The following is a 13,605-nucleotide window of genomic DNA, read 5'->3' on the forward strand; positions in this document are numbered from 1 at the left end:
TAAGATTGTCTCTTATGGGCCCTACACACTGTCAGATAATAGCACGATATGAACGTTCTCGTTCATTAATGAACGAAAACTCGTTCATATCGTGCAGTGTGTAGGCACCAACAATTAATGATGCGCGGCCCCTCGCTCGTTAATCGTTGATGCCCCGTCGCTTATGCATGCAGGCCAATATGGACGAGATTATCCATATTAACATGCATTGCTATGGAGCCGGGTGACGGGGGGAGTGAAGAACTTCACCCGCCTCCGGGTCGCCCGTATCCGCTGTTGGGCAGCTCGGCGGCAGATCTGCCAGTGTGTAGGGCCCATTACTCCTCCATTAATATATATCTCCTTTTCATGAGCTGTATACTCATTTAGGAAATTATTGTACAAGGTTTTGCCCCAGTTTTCATAATGGGAAAGTATGTTGTTTTGGGTCCATTCGTAGCCAGATTAATGTTCCTGAAAATGTCATGACAAATAGGCATTAGGTTGACCCCATATGGTCAACATTCATTAGATTGACAGGGTCAAAAGGTCAACATGGAAAATGGCAATACAACAAGAGGTCGACATGTTTTTTCTGTGTCATTTTGTAGGTTTCTCTTACGTCCTATAGGATGCTGGGGACTCCAAAAGGACCATGGGGTATAGACGGGATCCGCAGGAGACATGGGCACTTTAAGACTTTAAATGGGTGTGAACGTAGAGGGCTCCTCCCTCTATGCCCCTCCTCCAGACCTCAGTTAGATTCTGTGCCCAGAGAAACTGGACACTCACAGGGGAGCTCTCCTGAGTTTCTCTGTAAAAAAGACTTTTGTTAGGTTTTTGTGTTCAGGGAGCACTGCTGGCAACAGGCTCCCTGCATCATGGGACTGAGGGGAGAGAAGCAGACCTACTTCAGTGAGTTCAAAGGCTCTGCTTCTTAGGCTACTGGACACCATTAGCTCCAGAGGGTCTGATCACTTGGTGCGCCTAGCTGCTCGTTCCCGGAGCCGCGCCGTCACCCCCCTCACAGAGCCAGAAGATAGAAGCCGGGTGAGAAGTAAGAAGAAAAGAGGACTTCAGTACTGAGGTACCGCGCAGCGGTCGCGCTGCGCGCCATGCTCCCACACACACATACGGCGGCACTTGCAGGCCGCAGGGGGGGCGCCCTGGGCAGCATGATTACTGAAGTTAAAAAACTGGCTAAAATATATATATTGGAAGTGCCTAGGCCTAAATATAGCCCCCACCAGTATAAAATTTTTTAATTCGAGTGGGACTAATGCGCGCCGGTGAGGGGGCGTGGCTTAGCCCTCACAGCTTACCAGTGCCATTTTCTCTTCACAGGATGCAGAGACGCTGGCCCGGACCTCCACACTTATGCACAAGTAACGGTGAAAAACGGGGGGGCACAATAAATTGGTGCTATTATCATTTGATAAAAAAGCTCAAACAGGTCTGAGGCAGTGTGTTTAAAGTCTCAGTACCGGGATAGGCGCTGGGATGTGAGCTGGTAAACTCCCTCTGTGTTTCTCTAACAGGCTTCCCGTGGGTCTGTCCCCTATAGCCAGTGTGTTGGTGCGTGTCGGTACGTGTGTGTCGACATGTCTGAGGCGGAGTGCTCCTCCCCGGAGGAAGTTGCAGTGGGGGCGGATAAGGCGCTGGGAGTGATTCTGTCGGCACCGCCGACTGCTGATTGGGTGGATATGTTAAGTACGTTGAATGCAAATGTGGCGTTATTGACTAAAAGGCTGGATAAATCTGATTCTCAGTCCCGAACAAGGAGAAAATCCATGGAGGACACCGTGTCTCAGGTCCAGACCCCCTCAGGGTCACAAAAGCGTTCATTTACCCAGATGGCGGATACTGATACCGACACGGACTCTGACTCCAGTGTCGACTATAGTGAGGCCAGTTTAAATCCGAAACTGGTTAAGAGTATTCAGTACATGATTGTGGCAATTAAAGACGTTTTACATATTACAGAAGTACCTACTATTCCTGATACAAGGGTTTGTTTGTATAAGGGTAAAAAACCTGAGGTGACGTTTCCCCCCTCTCATGAGCTGAACACTCTTTTTGAAAAAGCTTGGGAATCTCCTGACAAAAGGTGGCAGATTCCCAAGAGAATTCTAATGGCATATCCATTCCCCTCTGAGGACAGGGATAAGTGGGAGTCATCCCCCAATGTGGACAAGGCTCTGCCACTGTTGTCCAAAAAGGTGGTGCTTCCGTCTCCTGACACGGCTGCCCTAAAGGACTCTGCGGATTGTAAGCAGGAAACTACTTTAAAATCCATTTATGTCACAACGGGTGCGCTGCTCAGACCTGCCGTGGCGTCTGCATGGGTGAGTAGCGCTATTGGTAAGTGGGCAGATAACTTGGCATCTGACATGGATACCCTGGATAGGGACAGCATTCTTTTGACTCTCGGTTATATCAGGGACGCTGCAGCATACCTAAAGGATGGCGGTCTCGGCCAGGAGAGCACTGTGGATTCATCAATGGAATGCTGATGCCGACTCTAAGAAAGCTATGGAGGCTCTCCCGTATAAAGGTGGTGTGCTGTTTGGTGACGGCCTCGCTGATCTGGTGTCTACGGCTACCGCGGGTAAGTCATCATTTCTTCCTTATGTCCTTGCACAACAGAGAAGACGCCTCTCTATCAGATGCAGTCCTTTCGGCCCAATAAATACAAAAATGGAAGAGGGTCGTCCTTCCTTGCCTCTATAGGTAGAGGAAGGGGAAAAAGGTTGCCTGCTGTGGCAGGTTCCCAGGAGCAGAAGTCCTCCCCGGCTTCTGCCAAGTCCACCGCATTACGCTGGGGATCCTCTACGGGAGTCTGTACCGGTGGGGGCACGTCTCCGACTCTTCAGTCAGATCTGGTTTCACTTGGACCTGGATCCTTGGGTGTTAGAATTAGTTTTCAAATCAGCCTTGCCAGTTTCTCTGCCAGAAAGGGAAGTAGTGTGCGCTGCGATACAAAAGCTGTGTCAACAGCGGGTCATTGTCACGGTACCACCGTCACAATGGGGAGAAGGGTTTAATTCGAGCCTGTTTGTCGTCCCAAAGCTGGACGGCTCGGTCAGACCGATCCTGAACCTAAAATCCCTCAATCTATATTTGAAAAGTTTCAAATTCAAGATGGAATCTCTTCGAGCAGTGATCTCCAGTCTGGAAGGGGGGGGATTTTATGGCGTCAGTCGACATCAAAGATGCCTACTTACATGTCCCAATATGTCCTCCACATCAAGCTTTCCTGAGGTTTGCTGTTCAGGATTGTCATTACCAATTTCAGACGTTGCCGTTTGGTCTGTCCATGGCTCCGAGAATTTTCACCAAAGTAATGGCGGAAATGATGGTGCTTCTACGCAAGCAGGATGTCACAATTATCCCGTACTTGGACGATCTCCTGATAAAAGCGAGATCAAAGGAGCAGTTGCTAAGAAACGTTGCGCTCTCACTGACAGTTCTGCAACAACATGGTTGGATCCTAAATTTGCCAAAGTCACAGTTGATTCCGACAACACTGCTGTCTTTCTAGGGCATGATCCTGGACACAGAACTGCAGAGAGTGTTTCTCCCAGCGGAAAAAGCTCTGGAAATCCAGATCATGGTCAAGGAGATTCTGAAACCTGCAAGAGTGTCGATTTATCAATGCACTCGGGTGCTGGGGAAGATGGTTGCAGCCTACGAAGCCATTTCATTTGGCAGGTTTCATGGCCGGGTGTTTCAGTGGGACCTGTTGGACAAGTGATCCGGGTCTCACCTGCACATGCACCGGAAAATAAGCCTATCTTCCAGGACCAGAATATCTCTCCTGTGGTGGCTTCAAAGTTCTCACCTCCAAGAGGGATGCAGATTCGGGGTCCAGGATTGGGTCCTGGTGACCACGGATGCAAGCCTCCGGGGCTGGGGAGCAGTCACACAGGAAAAAAAATTTCCAGGGAAAATGGTCAAGCCAGGAAGCTTGTCTGCACATAAACGTTCTGGAATTAAGGGCCATCTACAACGGCCTTCTACAAGCGGAACACCACCTTCGCAGTCTGCCTGTCCTGATTCAGTCAGAGAACGTAACAGCAGTGGCATACATAAACCGCCAGGGTGGAACAAAGAACAGAGCGGCGATGCCGGAGGCCACAAAAGTTCTCCGCTGGGCGGAAAAACATGTAAGCGCTCTGTCAGCGGTCTTCCTTCCGGGCGTGGCCAACTGGGAAGCAGATTTCCTCAGCAGACACGATCTCCATCCAGGAGAATGGGGTCTTCATCAAGAGGTTTTTGCAGAAGTGACAAGTCGTTGGGGAATTCCTCAAATAGACATGATGGCGTCTCGCCTCAACAAGAAGCTCCAGAGATATTGTTCCAGGTCGAGGGACCCTCAAGCCAGTGCAGTGGACGCCCTGGTAACTCCGTGGGTGTTTCAGTCGGTATATGTGTTACCTCCACTTCCACTCATTCCAAAAGTATTAAGGATAATTAGAAGAACAAGGGTTCAGGCGATACTCATTGTTCCAGATTGGCCACGGGAGGGCCTGGTATCCGGAACTTCAGGAATTACTCATAGGAGATCCCTGGCCTCTTCCTCTGAGAGAGGATCTGTTACTGCAAGGGCCGTGCGTGTTCCAGGACTTGCCGCGATTGCGTTTGACGGTTGAACGCCAAATCCTAGCTCGAAAAGGTATTCCCGGGGAAGTCATCCCAACTCTGCTTAAGGCTAGAAAGGAGGTTACGGCGAAGCATTATCACCGTATTTGGAGAAAGTATGTGTCTTGGTGTGAATCCAAGAAAGCTCCTACGGAAGAATTTCAGCTGGGTGGTTTCCTTCATTTTTTGCAGGCAGGTGTGGATGCGGGCCTAAAATTAGGCTCCATTAAAGTTGCAGATTTCGGCCTTCTCTATTTTCTTTCAAAAAGAAATGGCCGCCCTTCCAGAGGTTCAGACTTTCGTGAAAGGAGTACTGCACATCCAACCTCCGTTTGTGCCACCTGTGGCACCATGGGACCTTGACGTGGTGTTGCAATTTCTTATGTCACACTGGTTTGAAGCTTTGCGAAAGGTTGAGTTGAAATTTCTCACTTGGAAAGTGGTCATGCTTTTGGATTTGGCGTCCGCAAGGCGGGTGTCGGAATTAGCGGCTTTGTCTGACAAGAGCCCCTATTTGATCTTCCATGTGGATAGAGCGGAATTGAGAACTCGTCAACAATTTCTGCCAAAGGTGGTTTCTTCGTTTCACATAAACCAACCTATTGTGGTGCCTGTGGCTACGAAGCCTTGGCTGATTCAAAGTCTCTCGATGTAGTCAGAGCTTTGAAAATTTATGTCGCCAGAACGGCTCAGATTAGGAAATCAGAGGCTCTGTTTGTCCTATATGCTCCCAACAAAATTGGGGCTCCTGCTTCCAAGTAGACTATTGCACGCTGGATCTGTAATACGATTCGGCATGCTCATTCTACAGCTGGATTGCCGTTACCGAAGTCGGTGAAGGCCCATTCTACCAGGAATGTGGGCTCATCTAGGGCGGCTGCCCGAGGAGTCTCGGCGCTTCAACTTTGCCGAGCAGCTACTTGGTCGGGTTCAAACACTTTTGCTAAGTTCTACAAGTTTGATACCCTGGCTGAGGAGGACCTCATGTTTGCTCAGTCGGTGCTGCAGAGTCGTCCTCACTCTCCCGCCCGGTCTGGATCTTTGGTATAAACCCCATAGTCCTTTTGGAGTCCCCAGCATCCTCTAGGACGTAAGAGAAAATAGGATTTTGATACCTGCCGGTAAATCCTTTTCTCCTAGTCCGTAGAGGATGCTGGGCACCTGTCCCTGTGCGGACTGTTTTTGCAGTAGAGTTGATAGTTATTACTTCTGTTGCACAGAGGTTGTGTATCGGTTATGTTCAGCCTGTTGCTGTTTTTGGTTCATGCTGTTAACTGGTATTTCTTAAAAGCCATGTTGTACGGTGTGTTGTGGTGTGAACTGGTATGTATCTCACCTTTAGTTAACAAAAATCCTTTTCCTCGAAATGTCCGTCTCCCTGGGCACAGTTCCTATAACTGAGGTCTGGAGGAGGGGCATAGAGGGAGGAGCCAGTTCACACCCATTTAAAGTCTTAAAGTGCCCATGTCTCCTGCGGATCCCGTCTATACCCCATGGTCCTTTTGGAGTCCCCAGCATTTTCTACGGACTAGGAGATAAGGATTTACCGGTAGGTATCAAAATCCTATTTTCATCATCTGTGACCACAATCAGTGTACATGTGTACACTCGCCATGCATCGGGCAAGGTTACTATTCCCAGTCGTAGTCCACCATTGTCATGTCGACCTTAAGCACGGTCTTTTACCTGCAGACCTTTTGAACATGTCGACCATATGGTGTCAACCTATTGATGGTCTATATAAACACTGTCTATCTATACATTAGAAGCCACTTTTACCAGACATTATTTTTAGTATCTGATACAGCCTTCCTTATTAATGCTTTGTTACATTTTTCTCATTCTTTGCATACCTAAATGTATGATTCAATGCATAGCACGAGGAAGGGTAATAGTTTTGTTTTCATTTTTCTCTATGAAGTTAAAGCTGTTTTTTTTCTGTGTTTGGCCTCCCAGTGCTGTAAGAAATTTTGGAGTCCCTGTCCTCCAAGCTTCATAGTGTTAACAAAAATGCTTTAGTTATTATCAGAGTGAGGCCTTCATTGCTCACATTCACCAGTCACAAATGCTCATAAAGACTTCTTTCCCTGCTGATCACCAATGTACAAGTTCGTCCTCATACTTTTAGCCTCGATATGCCATGCAACGTGAGATCATGGCGTGAGTGAACCGCCAGGTCCTGTTCAACTCTCCTAACACTAGGCATCTTAGTCGCAACGCAATGCAACTATGACGCACAAGGAGACTGCTGATTCATTTGATATGACACTTGTATATTGTGTGTGACTGACTGTATACGGAGCAGAACAGAACTTGTATTGGAAAAAAGCTGCAGCTGCTACATTGTAGTACTTTGTGTACAGATTTAGAGACTCACACAGATATACAAGTATCATATACTGTATCAAATTAATCAGAACAGTGTCCTTGTGTGTCCTATTCGCATTGCGTTGCGACTAAGATGCATTTTCGCTAAAAAAAAGACTCCCAACGCTACAAGATTCTCACAGGACCTGACGTGGAAATAGGAGCTATTTTGGTGTGACTGCAGCAAAGATGTATGAGGACATATTTGTACAAATACAGGTTGAGTCTCCCATATCCAGAAGTATTTGGGATTTTTCTGTATTTTGGAATATTTGCAGAGATCGTGTGGATGGGATCCAAGTGAAACACCTTATTCACATAGTCTGAAGGTCATTTTATTCAAGGTTTTTAATAATTTTGTGCGAGAAACTGTTTGTGTACATACCCGAATTTCATTGATGATTCATATTTACCTTATATACATAGCCTTAAGGTAATTATATACATATTTTTTTTTAAATCATTTTGTGTACATGAAACCATCAGAAAGCAAAGGTGTCACTACCTCAAGCCATTTTTAATTTCGGATATGGGAGACTCAATCTGTACTCAGAAATGAGCTTGCTGTAAGGTTAATATAGTTCTGACACTTTTACCGATATATTACTAGCAGAGGGATCTGCGTAAGCCGGATCATCTCAGCCTGCACCCTGCTCTGACTCCCCCCCCCCCCCCCCCCCCCTCTCGATCAGCTGCACCCCCACCCCCTCTGACTACTGTCTGTGCTCCCCCCCCCCCCCCCCCCCCTTCCCATTCCCTGCTATTCTGTTCCGCCTTGCCCCAGCTGCTGTAATATAATTACATTTTATTAAAATTTGAAGTGTCTTGAGTTCTTATATTCCATTACAGGGAGATATTCAATTAGCTGCAGTATTTTTTCAGGGCTAATTGAATATCCCCGTGAGTCTCTGAATCATCAATATTGTGGTTAATTTCAACATAATTTATAGACCTACTTCTTTATACATATTGTACGTAGAAATAGAAGTCCTGTGCATCTGCTCTGTCCCCAGCTTCCCTTCCTGCCTGCACTACTGTATGTATTTATAACTTTCACTGGCTCCATCTTCCTTTGGTGGAGAGTTCATCCAAGTGTCATCTTCCCACCGTGTCTGACAATTACATCACATTAATATCATTATAATGCCAGAAATGCAAGTTACAAGCTCTTAAATACATTTATATTAATATATAGTTAAATTAGAAATAACTAAAAATACTAGTTTAGTATATTGCATACTGTAAAAACAGGTAAATAGTAACATGGCCATATACAGCTCTACTCATTTAGGAGATTTTTTGTCGGTGCTTAACCCCGGACAGGTCCATTTCATGTAACTGGTAAGTCCCTTTCTTCAGAGTCTGCTAAATAAAGCCTTATACAGGTTGTTTGACAGAGTATATTTAACATCTTTGAAAGGAGACTTTGCCCTAACGATGTTAAGATACTGCAAGTAAATGTAAACAGATATTTTAGCTGTCAAAGAAATTGCTTAACCACAGTAAACACAGTGACAATTCCTGTTGTGAGTTCTCTGTCCAAATTACCTCCCTTTGTCCATTTACTCCAGCAAGTTACAGTAAACACAATAACAATTTCTGTTGTGAGTTCTCTGTCCAAATTACCTCCCTTTGTCCATTTACTCCAGCAAGTTATTTGTTAAGGGGGGTACACACGGAGAAATCCGTGCTTAAATTCTAAGCAATCTGACTAGCGCGGATCTCTCCTTGTGTACCCCCCACAGTGGGTAGTGATGCGCGTCACTATCGCCGGTGCTAGATTGTCTCAATCAAGCACATCGCTCATTTCCCCACTGGGTGAAATGAGCGCCAAACACCTCCCCTCTTGCCCCATCTCTCAGCACACATCGCGCTGAGTGCCGAGCGGGGGAGAGATGTGTGCTGAGAGGTCTGTGCTAAAAACACTCAGCACACATCTCTGGGGAAATCTCCCCGTGTTTACGGGGCTTTAGAGTAGTTATCTGGCAGTTTGTTAAGCATTTGTCAAAATGATGAGAAAATTGTGTTAGAGAACTCAAAAATGGGCATACGTGATGTACAGTTCCTTGTACTACTATTGTAATTAATGGTACAGATACTCTTCAGTTGCTGCGTAATTGTTGTTATAGTCTAAAAGTAGTTTCACCAAGCTGGAACTTGTTAGTGTTTACAGAGTCTTTGTTACAGTTAGGTGTCTGTCACATTACAATTGTTGTGCACGTTCTGTCAATCTATTCCTCCATCTCTTTGACAGAGAAAAATATATATCTATATGCAAATTAGCATTTTGTTCATATGATTTACTTAAGAACATTATAATTTGAGCCATCACTAGGCTCTGGCCTTATAAAAGTGAAAAGTAGCCTCCTACAATCAGTACAGCTGAACGTTGCAGAGTTTATCTGAAATATATAAAATAGTGAGTGTTACTGTAATATCATGGCTGAAAATAACACATTTGTAGAAGAGGCGGTAAAGGACAAAGAACTGTGCATTTTACATCCAAAGGATTATCTACTAGTAATCCTGGCCTCTAGAATGCCGGCAGGGGGGCAAACGCAAACAAAAACTCTTGCTGGCTCGCTGCGCTTGCCACAGGTTCTAGTCCCACTCTGAGTGTCGTGGACACCCACAAGTGGGAATAGACCCTATTAGCCGGGATTCCGTCTGGCGGCATTGTCAGTGGTCTGGATTCCGGCATCGCATCCTGACTGCCGGCATTGTAACTACATCCCAATCTAACATACACCGCACAATGTGTGTAATTTATTTCTGAGTTTTTACTGAAATATAAGGTGGCAAGAGAATCTTGTGTGATTGGTTAGACATGAATATATTTATTACAGACATAAACTGTATGTGTATTTTACTTAGCTGCTTGAACACAATGCAAAATGTAATGGAGTACAAATAGCAGTGAATAAAAAAAGAAAGGTATGGTAACTGGAGCAGGGAAAGAAAGAAAAATGACATATAGGTTTAAATAAAGGAAAGGCCAATACCGAGGGTAATAGTAACTCAGAAATTATAAATATTAGAGGATTAAAGGTAATTGTACCCAGGGCAATAAAAAGGTTCCCAGGCAGAAATTAGCTATAGCAAAAGCAGATAGTTTAAAGGGTTTTCAGAAACGTAACACTGTACGATGGGTGACATATTTAACACGTGTTCATCTTATAATATGTATAACTAAACTTGTCATAGTGCCTCTTTATACCGGTACAACTATGCTTTGCACAGGTTCTATGGCTGGCTTTATTCAAGGACGCATTTTCGCTGGTTTTAATTAGCCACAGAACCTTTTGTAAATCATACAGTAGGTGTCCCGGGTTACAGGGATATACTGGCAAGCCTGTATATAACCAATTATACAAATGCCAAGGCTATTCTTCATTACTCTAGAATTGTCAGTATAATTTAGTACCCTATAGGCGGTATCATTTCATGTATAATTTTTTTGTTTGGTGGTGGTGGTTCTTTCAAATAACAGAAATGTATGGGGGGGGGGGTTTCTGTGGGTGATTTAAAGGAAAACCATGACATTTTAAATTGTGGGATATACTGCTAAGAAGAGTTACAGGTAGTTCTGTAAAATGAATTCTATGAATCTCTTGTGGAAGTCAGCTGGACTTACGTTCTGTAGTCCTCTTGCCATATCATTAAACTACTTGTCTAATTTCTTGTACGTTTGTGTATTTCCTGCAGAACCAATATTGTTACAGTATGAAGGAATTTGAACCACACCAAGCATGTCCTGCTGCTAATGTTATTACGAATTCACCAGGATTGGCAAGCATGACGGGACACCTGAAGGTTAAGATGCCAACGTCAACCTCAGCTTAACACCAGACTTGTGTTGTCCCACTTTTCTGCTTGTTACGTTTTTATAACCACTTCCTAACATCCATAGCTTTCTAGTAGAGTCTTGTTTGCACAGCTACTTGCTATTTTTGAAATTCTTGGTTATATGTTTGTGAACCATAACCGTTTATAAGACAGACACCCTGAACCAAGGATGCTGAGATCTTTGTAACTAATATAGGGTTTTTGTTCTGTTTTTGTAATTGTTTTCTTTTTGTTTGTTTTTTACTATTGTCTTAATGAAATCCTCTTTGTGGGGTCAGCTACACAGAATATTCAGGTGAATTTATGGTTTAGACTGAAAACCTTTTTGTACACATTTCTTACATTTTCAAATCAGTTTCACTCTCAATGTGTTTTTCTACCAAGAGTAGTATTTTAAGGCTTTGTTTAGTAATGGCAAAACTAAATACGGTAGATATCATCAAAATGGATGCAGTATGTTTGGGGGAATGGGGGAGGGGGGTTAAGTCTCCTGTGGAAGGATTTCCAGCTGATTTTTAAAATATGTGAGAGGCTTTTAATGCTGCGTAGTAGTGAATAGACCAGCAAGGGGAATTAGCCATCCAGTGCATCTGTAATGTGGCTTCCCTTTTAATCCTGAACTGCTAGCAGTAAAACTATATCTGACTGTTATATCTGAGAAAGGAAACTAAAACACAGAACATTCCAGGAAGGATAACACAGAAATGTACATCTTTCCAAAATAAGAAACTAAACACTCTTTGGCAGCTTAAGCAACATTGTGCTTTTTGTCAGTGTTTCCATACCTTAGACATTTGTTATAAATTCACATATGTAAAACACTTGCTTTTTATGTCTGTCTATATGTTAAATCTGACATGACGACAGGTAAATTGATGTCTGTTTCATATATTCTGTAATGATTTATACAGGTTGTAGGATGCAGAAAGGTGTTTTACTTTCTACAATTCGCCAATGATGACACGACCCTTGGTTACCACTAGCAAACGTTTATTGAGTTGTCTCTTTACTGTCTCATTGACTTTGTATAGTTAAATTGCCACGTTAGATTTATAGCCGCTTCAAGTTGTATTAAGAATATTTTGTTATCTGTAATACTGTTAAAAATAAAGTTTGTTTATTCTATTGAATATTTTGTACTTGTTTAGCTATTTGTATAGTTATATAGAATACATGTAATAAATAAAAAAGAAAGCGAAAAAAACACAAATCGCTACCTATTGTGTGTCAAACTCACTCCATTGCCATTATATATAATGTAACCAGGCAATGGATTTCCTAATAGCTGAACAGGCATATTCCAGATCATTCTGCGTGCACCAATATAGAACTAAAAAGCACAACGATCTATTAAGCTAAGCAAGTTCACATAATTCCCATACATTCAAGCAGATGCCGTGCTGGAAATAATAAGCTATTGGGTTTATTACTTGTTTGAAAAGCTCCAGTATATTTCAGCGCATCACACTTAGGGGAACATTATGCACATTGCATACAATGACATGAAACCATGAAACCGTAGAGAAAGTACTGTAGCTGAATAATAATTGTAGCTGTTGGTAGAAAAGTGTATGGCTACTCTAAAGCAGAAGCTTCATAAGCTACCAATATTATTAAACCACTTAACTGACTATTTTTCCCTTCAAAACCATTCATAACATTGTTTTTAAATAATTTTTTTTTATAAAGTTTAAAAAGTATTTTTTCAAATATTTAAATATTATTTTATGCACATCTGCAGAATGGATCTACTTGTCAAAAACTGAGGGACCCTGTAGGGCAGGGTTGCCTACCCTACCGCATTCCGCGGGAGCCTCCCGTTTTTTACTTGACCCTCCCGCTGCCCCGCTAAACCTCAGGGTCCTCCCGGTTTTTCAGTACTGACCGCCAAAAATTCGGTCTGCGCATGCGCGATCCGGAATGACAGGGGGCGGGGCCTGCACAGCTACGTCATTAAGTAGATCCTCACATTCCCGCCCGCGGTAGCCCATTTCAATAACATGCATCCCATATAATGCTGGCCTCTGCTCCCCGCATACCCGTGGTTTCATCTGAATAAGATGCCGCCCTTATCGTGACGTCGTCCGTGCAGGCCACGCCCCCAGTATTCCGGACTTGCGCATGCGCAGATTGCATTTTTACCGAGTCCTGAATGCTGGGGGTGAGGCCTGCACGGACGACGTCATGATAAGGGCGGCATCTTATTCAGATTAAACCAGAGGACGGGTATGTGGGGAGCAGAGGCTGGCATTTAAATAAAGTCAAGAACCACCTCAGGACGTCACGGTGCAGGCCCCGCACCCTGTCATTCTGTACTCGCGCATGCGCAGGTTGCATTTTTGCGAGTCCTGAATGCTGGGGGTGGGGCCTGCACGGACGACGTCATTATAAGGGCGGCATCATATTAAAATGAGTGAAAGCGGACGGGAATGTGGGGAGCAGAAGCCCGCATTTAAATAAAGGACATCCCCCTCATGATGTCACGCTGCTGGCCCCGCCCCTTGTCATTCCGGACTTGCGCATGCGCAGATTGCATTTATGCGAGTCCTGAATGCTAGGGGTGTGGCCTACATGAGTCACTTAAATACCGGCCACTGCGGGTTTCTGGCTGGGTAGCGGTGGCCGCATAAGGTAAAACATGGACGGTCACTAGCATCAGGTAGAGGCAGGAGCAGAGTGGTGGTCTCTCTCTCACCCCTATAGTAGTATATACTATTATTATAATTAAAGTGTAAGTTAATTTAAACTGCATCATGGAACTGCATGATGGCT

At 44.3% G+C, this 13,605-nt stretch overlaps 1 protein-coding gene across 14 annotated transcripts in view; it reads left to right on the forward strand.

Annotated features, from left to right (window-relative positions):
* The window catches only part of EPB41L2 (erythrocyte membrane protein band 4.1 like 2), a 640,934-nt gene extending 628,971 nt beyond the window's left edge, over window positions 1-11,963 (forward strand). For all 14 annotated transcript variants that reach the window (XM_063917319.1, XM_063917312.1, XM_063917311.1 and 11 more), the window contains one exon: window positions 10,693-11,963. The gene's annotated coding sequence lies outside the window, so the exon portion shown is untranslated. The remainder of the gene's footprint in view (window positions 1-10,692) is intronic.
* Window positions 11,964-13,605: the final 1,642 nt, after the last annotated feature.

Source organism: Pseudophryne corroboree, chromosome 4 (genome assembly GCF_028390025.1).
Source record: "Pseudophryne corroboree isolate aPseCor3 chromosome 4, aPseCor3.hap2, whole genome shotgun sequence".
Taxonomy (NCBI): domain Eukaryota; kingdom Metazoa; phylum Chordata; class Amphibia; order Anura; family Myobatrachidae; genus Pseudophryne; species Pseudophryne corroboree.